General features: G+C 36.3%; 1 pseudogene; it reads left to right on the top strand.

The window, feature by feature from the left end:
* Positions 1 to 8116: 8116 nt before the first annotated feature.
* LOC101126200 (mitochondrial import receptor subunit TOM20 homolog) lies at positions 8117 to 8659 on the top strand (annotated as a pseudogene).
* Positions 8660 to 11950: the final 3291 nt, after the last annotated feature.

The following is an 11950-nucleotide window of genomic DNA, read 5'->3' on the forward strand; positions in this document are numbered from 1 at the left end:
CTAATCTCATTTGCTGCAATGTAGTGACTGACAAACCCAGAGCCAGTAAATTATTAGATCTATCAAGTTTTCAACTCTGCTCACCTTCCCAGGCTCTCTAATATGGCTGATTCATCCACCTCCTCCTCGTCCTCTAGCCCATTTCCCGCAGAGTTTTCTGGAATCCCATTGCGTTCATTAGTTCATTCATCCAACTTTTAACAGATATTATACTTTTATGCTTTCCAGAGAGCTCAGAGAAAACGTAACTAAAATGTCGAACAATGAGAGAGGACAAGGCACCCACCCATCCTAAATCAATCTCTTTGATTTTAGATCGGGGACCTGGGGAGGGGAGAGGTGGATGGTGGAAGAGCTGATAAACAAACGCTTCAAAGATTAAAAACACCAGGAATTAGCACTGATGGTCTTTAGGTGGTGTGTCAGTTATTTAAATATTCTATATTATGTTTGTCGGTATTTTTCACAAGCTATATGATTTTAGGTTGAAAAATTCTCGAAACATTTCCTGTGAGGGGAGGAGGAGGAAGTCCGATGGCAGTGGGGGCGAATGAGGGTCTGTGATGAAAAACTAGTATGGTGTATACAACTACGTGACAAGTAAACATACCAGACAATTAACCACAATTAACCAGTTGCCTGGCTTATAAATAACCCCAGTCCCAATACTGACTTTCTGCTTCTCCTTCTTAATGCTGGCTTTAACAGCCGTTAGAAATATACATATATACAAAAGCCAAAATGGAAAGTTATATTTATTCTTAGAAATCATAACATTTGCTTGATGCTTTTGAGTTAATTGGAAATAATCTAAATCTCAGCATTAAAGAAATGGTTAAACTATTTGATAATGTATTTATAGGATGGAAAGCTTTGCAGTAATTAAAATTTCCTCTCTATAGTAATCATTGGTGAGATTTATTTTGTTCATATTTCTAACTTGGATCATTTATTAATTGAACAATTTTTTAAAATTTTAAGTGACTATTATTTTCCAGATTTAAAGAATTTGTTACTATCACAGATATTAAAACTATTTACATATTGTTGTATTTATTTCTAAATTCTGTCAGTTTATAGATAAATTTTTCCTTTAAGTGAAAATGCCAGATACAAAAGAACAAATATTGTATGATTCTACTTTAATTAGGTATCTAGAGCAGTCAAATTCACAGAGACAGAAAGTAGACACATGGTTTTCAGAGGCTTGGGGTAGGGAGGAAAGGAAGTTATTGTTCAATGTGTATGGAGTTTCAGTTCAAGAAAAATAAAATATTCTGGAGATATATGGTGATGATGGTTCACAGCAGTGTGATTGTACTTAATGCTCCTGAAATGTAGATTTAAAAATAGATAAAATGGTAAATATTATGTTATGTATATTTTATCATAACATAAAGTGTAGAGAAAAATATTTTAAAGACCATATTCAATATAGTACTGGAAGTCCTACCCAGAGCAATTTTGCAAGAGAAAAAAATAAAGGACATACATATTGGAAAGGAAGTTGCTAATTTATATCCTTGTTCAAAGAAGACATGATCTTATATTTAGAAAAATCTAAAGACTCCGCAAAAAAACTGTTAGAACTAACAAATCAAGTAAGTTTGCATGAAGCAAAATCAACACACATAAATTAGTAGCATTTCTGTACACCAGCAGCAGACAATTTGAAAAAATCAAGAAAACAATCCCATTTACAATAGCTACAAGAAAATAATACATCTAGGAATAAATTTAACCAAAGAAGTGAAAGATCTACGCAATAAAAACTATAAAAACACTAGTGAAAGAGATGAAGAGAACCCCAAAATGGAAAGATATCCTATGCTTATGGATTAGAAGAATCAATATTGTTAAAATGTTTATACTACCCAAAGAAATCTACATATTCAATGCAATCTCTATCAAAATACCAATGACATTCTTCACAGAAACAGAAAACAATATCCTAAAACTTTTATGAAACTACAAAAGATCCCAAATAGCCAAAATGATCCTGAGCAAAAAGGACAAAGCTGGAGGCATCACACTGCCTGATGACAAAATGTACTATAAAGCTGCATGGTACTGTCATAAATACAGACGCAAAAAACCAATGGAACAGAATAGAGAACCCAGAAATAAACCCACACGTTTACAGCCAACTCATTTGCAACAAAGGCACCAAAAACATACATTAGGGAAATGACAGACTCTTCAATAAATGATGCTGGGAAAGCTGGATATTTGTATGAGAAAGAATAAAACTGGACCCCTATCTCTCACCATATACAGAAATCAAATAAAAATGAACTAAAGACTTAAATGTAAGACCTGAAACTATGAAACTACTAGACAAAACTGGGAAGATGCTTTAGGACATTGGTCTGAGCAAATATTTTCTTTTTAAGCCCTCGAAAGCACAGGCAACAAAAGCAAAAGTAGACAAATGGGAACACGTTAAGCTAAAAAGCTTCTGCACAGCAAAGAAAACAATAGGGTAAAGAGACAACTTACAGAATGGGAAAAATATTTTCAAAATATCCATCTGACAAGGGATTAATAACCAGAATATATAAGAAACTCAAACAACTCAATGAAAAAAACTCAAATAATTTGATTAAAAAATAGTAAAAAATATGAATACACATTTCTGAAAAGAAGATACATGAATGAATGGCCAGGGTATATTAAAAATGATGCTCAATATTTCCAGTCATCAGGGAAATGCAAATCAAAACCACAATGAGATATAATCTCATCCCAGTTAAAATAACTATTATCAAAAAATAAATAACAAATGCTGGCAAGGATGCAAAGAAAAGGAAACTCATATATACTGTTGAAGGGAATGTAAATTAGTACAGCCACTATGGAAAACAGTATGAACATTTCTCAAAAAGCTTAAAATAGAAATCCCGCTGCTGGTTACATGTCCAAAAGAAAGAAAATTTGTATATTGAAAAGATCTCTGCATTCTCATGTGTATTGCAGCACTATTAACAAGACCCAAGATATGGAATCAACGCATGTCCATCAATAAAAGAAAAGATAAAGAAAGTATGACATATACACGCAAAGGAATATTATTCAGCTATAAAAGGAATGAAATTCTGTCATTTGCAACAACATGGATGGAACGGCAGAACATTATGTTAAGTGAAATAAGCCAGGCACAGTAAGATGAATACCACATGTTCTCACTAATATGTGGGAACTAAAAAACTCATCTCATGCATATAGCGAGTAGAATAATGATTATCAGGCTGGGATGGGTAGAGTGGAGGGAAATGTTAGTTAATGTGTACCAAAATACAGTTAGATAGAAGGAATTAGTTCTAGTGTTCAACAGCACAGTAGGGTGACTATAGTTCATAATAATTTATTGTATATTTCAATATTGCTATAAAAGAAGATTTTGAATGTTCCCAACACAAAGAAATGATAAATACTTATTATTTGTCAGGTGATGGATGTCCTAATTACCCTGATTTGATCAATACACATTTTGTGCATGTATCAAAATATTACATGTATCCCATAGATATTTACAATTATTATGAATCAACAACATTTTTTAAAAAAGGAACTCGGGCCAGATGCAGTGGCTCACACCCATGATTCCAGCACTATGGGGGGCCAATGTGAGAGGGTCACTTGAGCCCAGGAGTTTGAAGTCAGCCTGGGAAACATAGTGAGACTCCCATCTATGCAAAAAAATAAAAAATAAAAAATAGCCAGGCATGTTGGTACACACCTGTGGTCCCAGCTACTGGAGAGACTTAGGTAGGAAGATTGTTTGAGCCCAGGATGCCAAGACTGCAGTGAGCCATGATTGTGCCACTGCACTCCAGCCTGAGTGACAGTGAGACCTGTCTCAAAAAAATAAAAAGGTCCTATTAGTATATGCTTGGTAAAAAATAGATGTTCAATACACTCTTAGCAAATGAGTAAATAAATTTAAAAAATCCAAAACCAACAAGCAAAAATGTAAATAATATCTTAAGTAAAATGAGACCTAAGAAAAATGGGTGAAATATATATACACAAAACACATATATAGATGCAAAACAAATAAATGATTAACATATAAAGAAAATTATCAATGGCTAAAATTAAAATGTCTAACAATTCCAAATTTTGGCAAAGATGTAGAGCAATTTGGACTCTTAGATATTACTAATGGGAGTGTAAACTGGTATAAAAACTTTAAAAATTGTTTGGCATTATCTACTAAATCTAAACACATGCCTCTCCTAGGATTCAGCAATGACCTACTTATGTAAATACACAAAAAGGCTTGTACAATAAAGTTCATGTCAGTTTTATTTGTTTTTAAAATAGTTCTACTTGGGCTTATTTTGTGTATCATGTAATGCACCCTTTTCAAGTGCGTGAATGAATGATTTTTAAAATTATATTTACCAATTGGAGGCAGAGCAAGATGGCTAAATAGAACTCTCCAGCAATCAATCCCCTTATGGGAACATTAAACTGAACAACTTTCCACGCATAAAATACCTTTATAAGAAGTAAAAAATCAAATGAGATATCAGAGTTTCTGGTTTTAGCATAATAAAAAGAAAAGATGCATTGAAGAGGGAAAGAAGAACAGTCTCGTGTTGCTTACACCCCCATCCCAATCCCAGGCAGTGCAGCCCAGAGAGAGAATCTGTACACTCTAGGGAGGGAGTGCAAAGTGAGTGTGGGACTTTGCATTGGAACTCAGTGCTGCCCTATCTCATAGTGTCATGGTGGAACACAACACCAGACAAATTTCCACAGGTTCTTCTGGATAGAGCATTTAGACCAGTCCTGAGCCAGAGATGAATCTACTGCCCTAGTGGGAGGAATTAAAGTCCTGGCCCACTTTATGACTGGCTAACTACAGTGGCCTTGGGCCTCAAATAAATTTCAGTGGCAACCAGGTAACTGGTGACTGAGATCCTTGGGCAAGCCTAAGTGTGGTTCTGCAACTGGTCTTAGAGGCTGTAGACTTGGGATGTGACCCAGCATGACACAAGCTGTGGCAACCAAGGGAGTGCCTGCATCACCTCTCTCCCAACTCCAGACAAGTAATGACAATAGTAAGTCTTTACTTATCAATAATAACATTAAACATTGAAATTTAAAATTTTTCAAATAAAAAACATAGTTTCTGAATGGATAACAATCCAGACTGAACTGTATGCTGCCTGCAAGAAACTCATTTTACTTAATCTATAAAGACAAACATAGACTTAAAGTGAAGGGATAGAAAAAGATATTTTATGCAAATATAAACCATAAAAGAGCAAGAATAGCTATATTTATATCAGATAAAACAGATTTTAAGTCAAAAACTGTAAAAAGAGAAAAAAGTTCGTTATATTATATAATGATAAAGAGGTCAATTCAGCAAGAGGATATAACAATTGTAAACATATATGCAACAAATATTGTAGCACCCAAACATATAAGCAAATATTAATATATCTACAGGGAGAGATATATTGCAATATGATAATAGCAGGACACTTTGACACCTCAGTTTCAATAATGGACCTATCACCTAGACAGATAATCAACAAACATTGGACTTAATCTGCACTATAGACCAAATTAATGTAATAGATATTTACAGAATATTGCATCCAATAGCTGCAGAATTCACATTCTTTGTAACCGCACATGAAACAACCTTCAGGATGTACCATATGTTAGGCCACAAAACCAGTCCCATCAAATTTTTCAAAAGTCCAAATGATATCAAGTATATTTTTCTGATCATAAGGAAATAAAACTAGAAATCAATAACAAGTGGAGCTTTGGAAACTATACAAATACATGGAAATTAAACAACATGCTCCTGAATGACCAATAGGTCAATAAAGAAATTAAGAAGAAAATTTTAAAATTTCTTGATGCAAATGACCATGGAAATGCAACACACCAAAACCTATGGAATACAATTAAAGCAATACTAGGAGATAGCCTAATAATGCATCTTAAAGAACTAGAAAAGCAAGAACAAACCAAACTCAAAATTTGTAGGAAAAAAATAATAAAGATGAGAGCAGAAATGAATAAAACTAAGACTAAATTAAATTTACCAAGTTGTACAATTAAAACCATGAATCAGTTTTAGAACACTTTCATCATCTTGATATTATCTTTCATGAATAATTACTGCTAACACTTCTTACTTATGCTATAGGTAACACTAATTCACTTTTTGTCTTATAGTTTTGCCTTTGTGGGTATTTCTTATAAATAAAATTATACAACATGTTATCTTTTTTTTCACTGACTAATCTGGGGCTCTTTTTCATCTTTACTTTTTTTTTAAATTCTTTAAGTTCTATGGTACATGTGCAGAATGTGCAGATTTTTTACATAGGTATACATGTGCCATGTTGGTTTGCTGGACCCATCAACTTGCCATTTACATTAGGTATTTCTCCTAATGCTATGCCTCCCCCAGCCCCCCACCCCCTGACAGGCCCCAAGGTGTGATGTTCCCTGCCCTGTGTCCATGGGTTCTCATTGTTCAACCCCCACCTATAAGTGAGAACATGCAGTGTTTGGTTTTCTGTCCTTGTGATAGTTTGCTGAGGATGATGATTTCCACCTTCATCCTTGTCCCTACAAAGGACATGAACTCATCATTTTTTATGGCTGCATAGTATTCCATGGTGTATATGTGCCACAATTTCTTAATCCAGTCTATCATTGATGGACATTTGTGTTGGTTCCAAGACCTTGCTATTGGGAATAGTGCCACAATAAACATACATGTGCATGTTTCTCTATAGTAGCATGATTTATAAAACTTTGGGTATATACCCAGTAATGGGATCACTGGGTCAAATGGTATTTCTAGTTACATATCCTTGAGGAATTGTCACACTGTCTTCTAATTTACACTCCCACCAACAGTGTAAAAGCATTCCTATTTCTCCACATCCTCTCCAGCATCTATTGTTTCCTGACTTTTTAATGATTGCCATTCTAACTGGTGTGAGATGGTATCTCATTGTGGTTTTGATTTGCATTTCTCTGATGGCCAGTGACGATGAGCATTTTTTCATATGTCTGTTGGCTGCATAAATGTCTTCTTTTGAGAAGTGTCTGTTTATATCCTTTGACCACTTTTTGATAGGGTTGTTTGTTTTTTCTTGTAAATTTGTTTGAGTTCTTTGTAGATTCTGGATATTAGCCCTTTGTCAGATGGGTAGACTGCAAAAATTTTCTCCCATTCTCTAGGTTGCCTGTTCACTCTGATGGTAGTTTCTTTTGCTGTGCAGAAGCTTTTTAGTTTAATTAGATCCCATTTGTCGATTTTTGCTTTTGTTGCCATTGCTTTTGGTGTTTTAGTCATCAAGTCCTTGCCCATGTCTATGTCCTGAATGGTATTTCCTGGGTTTTCTTCTAGGGTTTTTATGGTTTTAGGTCTTAACATTTAAATGTTTAATCCATCTTGAGTTAATTTTTGTATAAGGAGTAAGGAAGGGATCCAGTTTCAGCTTTCTACATATGGCTAGCTGGTTTTCCCAGCACCATTTATTAAATAGGGAATTCTTTCCCCATTGCTTGTTTTTGTTAGGTTTGTCAAAGATCAGATGGTTGTAGATGTGGGATGTTATTTTTGAGGCTTCTGTTCTGTTCGATTGGCCTATATATCTGTTTTGGTACCAGTACCATGCAGTTTTGGTTACTGTAGCCTGAAGTCAGGTAGCATGATGCCTCCAGCTTTGTTCTTTTTGCTTAGGATTGTCTTCGCTATGCAGGCTCTTTGTTTTGGTTCCATATGAACTTTAAATGGGCTAAATACCCCAATTAAAAGACACAGACTGGCAAATTGGATAAAGAGTCAAGATGCATTGGTGTGCTGTATTCAGGAAACCCATGTCACGTGCAGAGACGCACATAGGCTCAAAATAAAGGGATGGAGGAAGATCTACCAAGCAAATGGAAAGCAAAAAAAAGCAGGGGTGGCAATCCTAGTCTCTGATAAAACAGACTTTAAACCAACAAAGATCAAAAGAGACAAAGAAGGCCACTACACAATGGTAAAGGGATCAATTCAACAAGAAGAGCTAACTAGGTTCCTGGCCCACGGCCATCGGGTCTGAGCTGCGCCGACCGCTCTGAGGGTTCGTGGCCCACCACTCCTTCGTGGTCCCTGCTGCCACCGTCCACGCTCAGCGCTGTAGAGAAGATGGTGGGTCAGAACAGTGCCATCGCCGCCGGTGCATGCGGGGCCCTTTTTATTGCGTACTGCATCTACTTTGACCGCAAAAGATGAAGTGACCCCAACTTCAAGAACAGGCTTCGAGAATGAAGAAAGAAACAGAAGCTTGCCAAGGAGAGAGCTGGGCTTTCCAAGATACCTGACCTTAAAGATGCTGAAGCTGTTCAGAAGTTCTTCTTTGAAGAAATACAGCTTGATGAAGAGTTACTAGCTCAAGGTGAATATGAGAAGGGTGTAGACCATCTGACAAATGCAATTGCTGTGTGTGGACAGCCACAGCAGTTACTGCAGGTCTTACAGCAAACTCTTCCACCACCAGTGTTCCAGATGCTTCTGACTAAGCTCCCAACAATTAGTCAGAGAATTGTAAGTACTCACAGCTTGGCTGAAGATTATGTGGAATGAGAAATAAATGTCAACATAATAAAATCTCAGTTAAAAATATTTTTAAAATTCTTGGTAGTTGAGCAGCTCTGGGGGAATAAGGGCAAATATGCTTGTTATGAACTACACTGAAATCTACCAAAGTTAATGTTTACTTTGTGTAGATCCATTTGTCCATTTTATTTATTTTTCCCAGTGAAAAGTGTATTTTGATAGAGAACTTTTCATTCTATAAATACACTATGAGTTACTAAAAAATCATGGATTTTGTTTATTCCTGAATCATAGTTAAACTGTACATATGACATGGCTCATGTTAAAAATACCCAGTGCTCGGTTTTGAAAGATAGGCAAAAAAAAAAAAAAGTATAGGAGAAACTGAAGAGTGTACACGTTTTTAGGGGGCACATTTTGCTGTAAATCCAGAAATTTGATAGACTTGATTGTGTTTGTGAAAACTGAGCATTAAGGGTTTTGATTGATCATTTCTTTCCATTTAATCTCTGAGACATAAATATGTGAGGTGTGCTGCTGTGCTGGGTTAACAGCTTCCTTCCCTTTCTGTGTATCAGTCTTGAAATGTTCTGTTTAAATCAGTATGCTTAATGTGTTCTGGGTATTTATCTCCTTGTATTTTAAATATATGTAGTTGCAAATAGCACCAGGAGTTAGATCTCTGTACACCCCTAATCCAGCCTTGTGAGCTTCGCCAGTTAATGTGTGCTCACTTTCCCTCCATTTGTTACATGAGAGAATGCATCTGCTGATCACTGAAGTGTCCCTTTTAGCTTCTGATTCATTGGGTTCTGTTGGGCATCTTTAAATCTACCTTAACCTGAGGAATGTATGTGGGCAACCAGGCCCTGCATTTTTTTATATTCTGAATTTTGCATGCCTGCCTGACTTGGTATTTCTGAATTGATCTTTTTTTTAATGGTATAACTATCTTGATTTTCACTGAAATTATATGGTTCTGTCACTGCTCTGTAAATTAATCCAAAACTTTTAAGGTAACTGGGATGATCTGCTTGTAAAAATGTTTGTTGCCTTTTGCTTTTATCTTCAGTGTACCTCCTTAATCCTACTTCAGCTTGATTAATTTATCTTGTTAAATGATGAGAGTAAGTTGCAACCTTGTGACTAAAGACTTGAAAAGAGTGGATCAGGTGGGACCTCTTATTCTCAAATAGTGACATATTCTCCGTAGTTACAGTTTCAGAACTGAGTAAGGATCCTTGGTACTTGGTGGCATCTGTTGAACTGAGGAGCATTTCTCATTGTAAAGATTGCCTTTGTTCTGCCTAAAAGTCTGTGGAGAAATCCCAAAGACTTTTCCTATGTACTAGGCATTTTATTTTGATTGACTTACAAACTTCTTAACCATTATTAATGTCGGTTTTTTTGTGGTGTAGTGGAAGGAGAAACAGTTCTAGTTTCTGCCTCTGATTAGCTGCACAGCCTTGAACAAATCACATGTCATCTTTGAACTTACCTCTACTGTTAGATGAGGCGACTCACATTTGAGGACTTTTCTTGGGTATCTTGAGGGTTTGTGATCCTGAACCCTTAAACAGTGCTTTTTTGTTACACAGGATGCTTTTTTGGGGGGATGACCAGTACAAACATGCCAGTTAGTTTTACTAGTGGGATCCCAAACCCAAAGCAGTGTAGTGGTGATTGGTCAGTGACTAACCAGGCAGCTAAGAATTCTTAGGCAGCAGCCCAGACATGTATAGAGGGGCAGTTAGAGGGAGAACAGGGGTGGGAAAGGGAGCAAGGGCAGACAGCTCAGCAAGGAAAGAATGGGCTCAGAAAAGGAGGGCTGGCTGGAGGAGTGAGGGGCAGCATAAGTTTGGGGAGGGTAGAAACACCATTTCCTTGGGAACTGGAGTGCAGTATGAGCTGGGTGTCACTTGGCTATGAACATACTGGCTTTGCTGTAATGCTCAAAAAGGCAGTGGTATCTTCATTTTACAGTTCATTAAGCCAAGTACATTTTCTTATTTAAATGACAACTTTGGTGCTTTAAAATGAGGTACCACTTTTTAAAGCTAGCTGTGTCGAGTTAAAGAAAAAAATCAGCACTTTTTTCTCCCAGAAATGTAATTGCCAAACACTATCCATTCCCATCTTAAATTTTACAAGATGATAGAATCAGCTCGTTGCAGTGATGCTGGCCAAATGGTGCTCAGCAGGTGAGAATGAAAAAACCCCAGATTTCTGTGAACTAATACACAGCTTGAGCATTTCCATGTGCTAATGTTACACACTTACTAGAAACAAAAACTTTGGAAATGGAAAATAATATATTAGTGCAACAGTTGACATGCTTCTTTGGGCAAAGATATATTGTTTTGTTCCACAATTTATACTTAAAAGTGAAAGAACATTTAAAACATAGACTTACTGGCCGTAGCAATGCTGGCCTGTTAACTGATAACTAGAACTTGGGTTCACATTTATGCAAAGTGTGTGAAACCTAGTAGAGCATGCATAGTAGGCACTCAGTAAATGTTTGGTTCCTTTTGCCCCTTGGTAAGTTTATTTTACCATCTTCCCACCTGCCATTCTGACTTTATTAAATCAACCTGTGGACCAGAGTGTTAATGAGATGTTATTGCAGGAGAGATTGAGAAAATTGGTATATCATGCAGATAACATACAAAATCTTTTCGTAATGTAAAAAATGCAGTTTTATTATTGCTTGTGCCTCAACTGTTTAAGTGAATACTAAAGGGATTGGAGAAAAAAAAAGCTAACTATCCTAACTATGTAAACACCCAATAATACAGGAGCACCCAGATTCATAAAGCAAGTCCCTAGAGACATACAAAGAGACCTAGACTCCCACACAATAATAATGGGAGAATTTGACACCCCACTGTCAATATTAGGCAGATCAATGAGACAGAAGATTCACAAGGATATCCAGGACTTGAACTCAGCTCTGGACCAAGCAGACCTAATAACCATCTACAGAACTCTCCACCCCAAATCAACAGAATATGCATTCTTCTCAGCACCACATTGCACTTATTCTAAAATTGACCACATAATTGGAAGTAAAACACTTCTTAGCAAATGTAAAAGAACAGAAATCACAACAAACTGTCTCTCAGACCACAGTGCAATAAAATTAGAACTTAGGGTTAAGAAACTCACTCAAAACCACACAACTACGTGGAAACTGAACAACCTGCTCCTGAGTGACTACTGGGTAAATAACAAAATGAAGGCAAGAGAAAGAAATACAGGGTATTCAATTAGGAAAAGAGGAAATCAAATTGTCTCTGTTTGCAGATGACATGATTGTATATTTAGAAAACCCCATCGCCTCAGCTCAAAATCTCC

This window comes from Gorilla gorilla, chromosome X (genome assembly GCF_029281585.2).
Source record: "Gorilla gorilla gorilla isolate KB3781 chromosome X, NHGRI_mGorGor1-v2.1_pri, whole genome shotgun sequence".
NCBI lineage: Eukaryota > Metazoa > Chordata > Mammalia > Primates > Hominidae > Gorilla > Gorilla gorilla.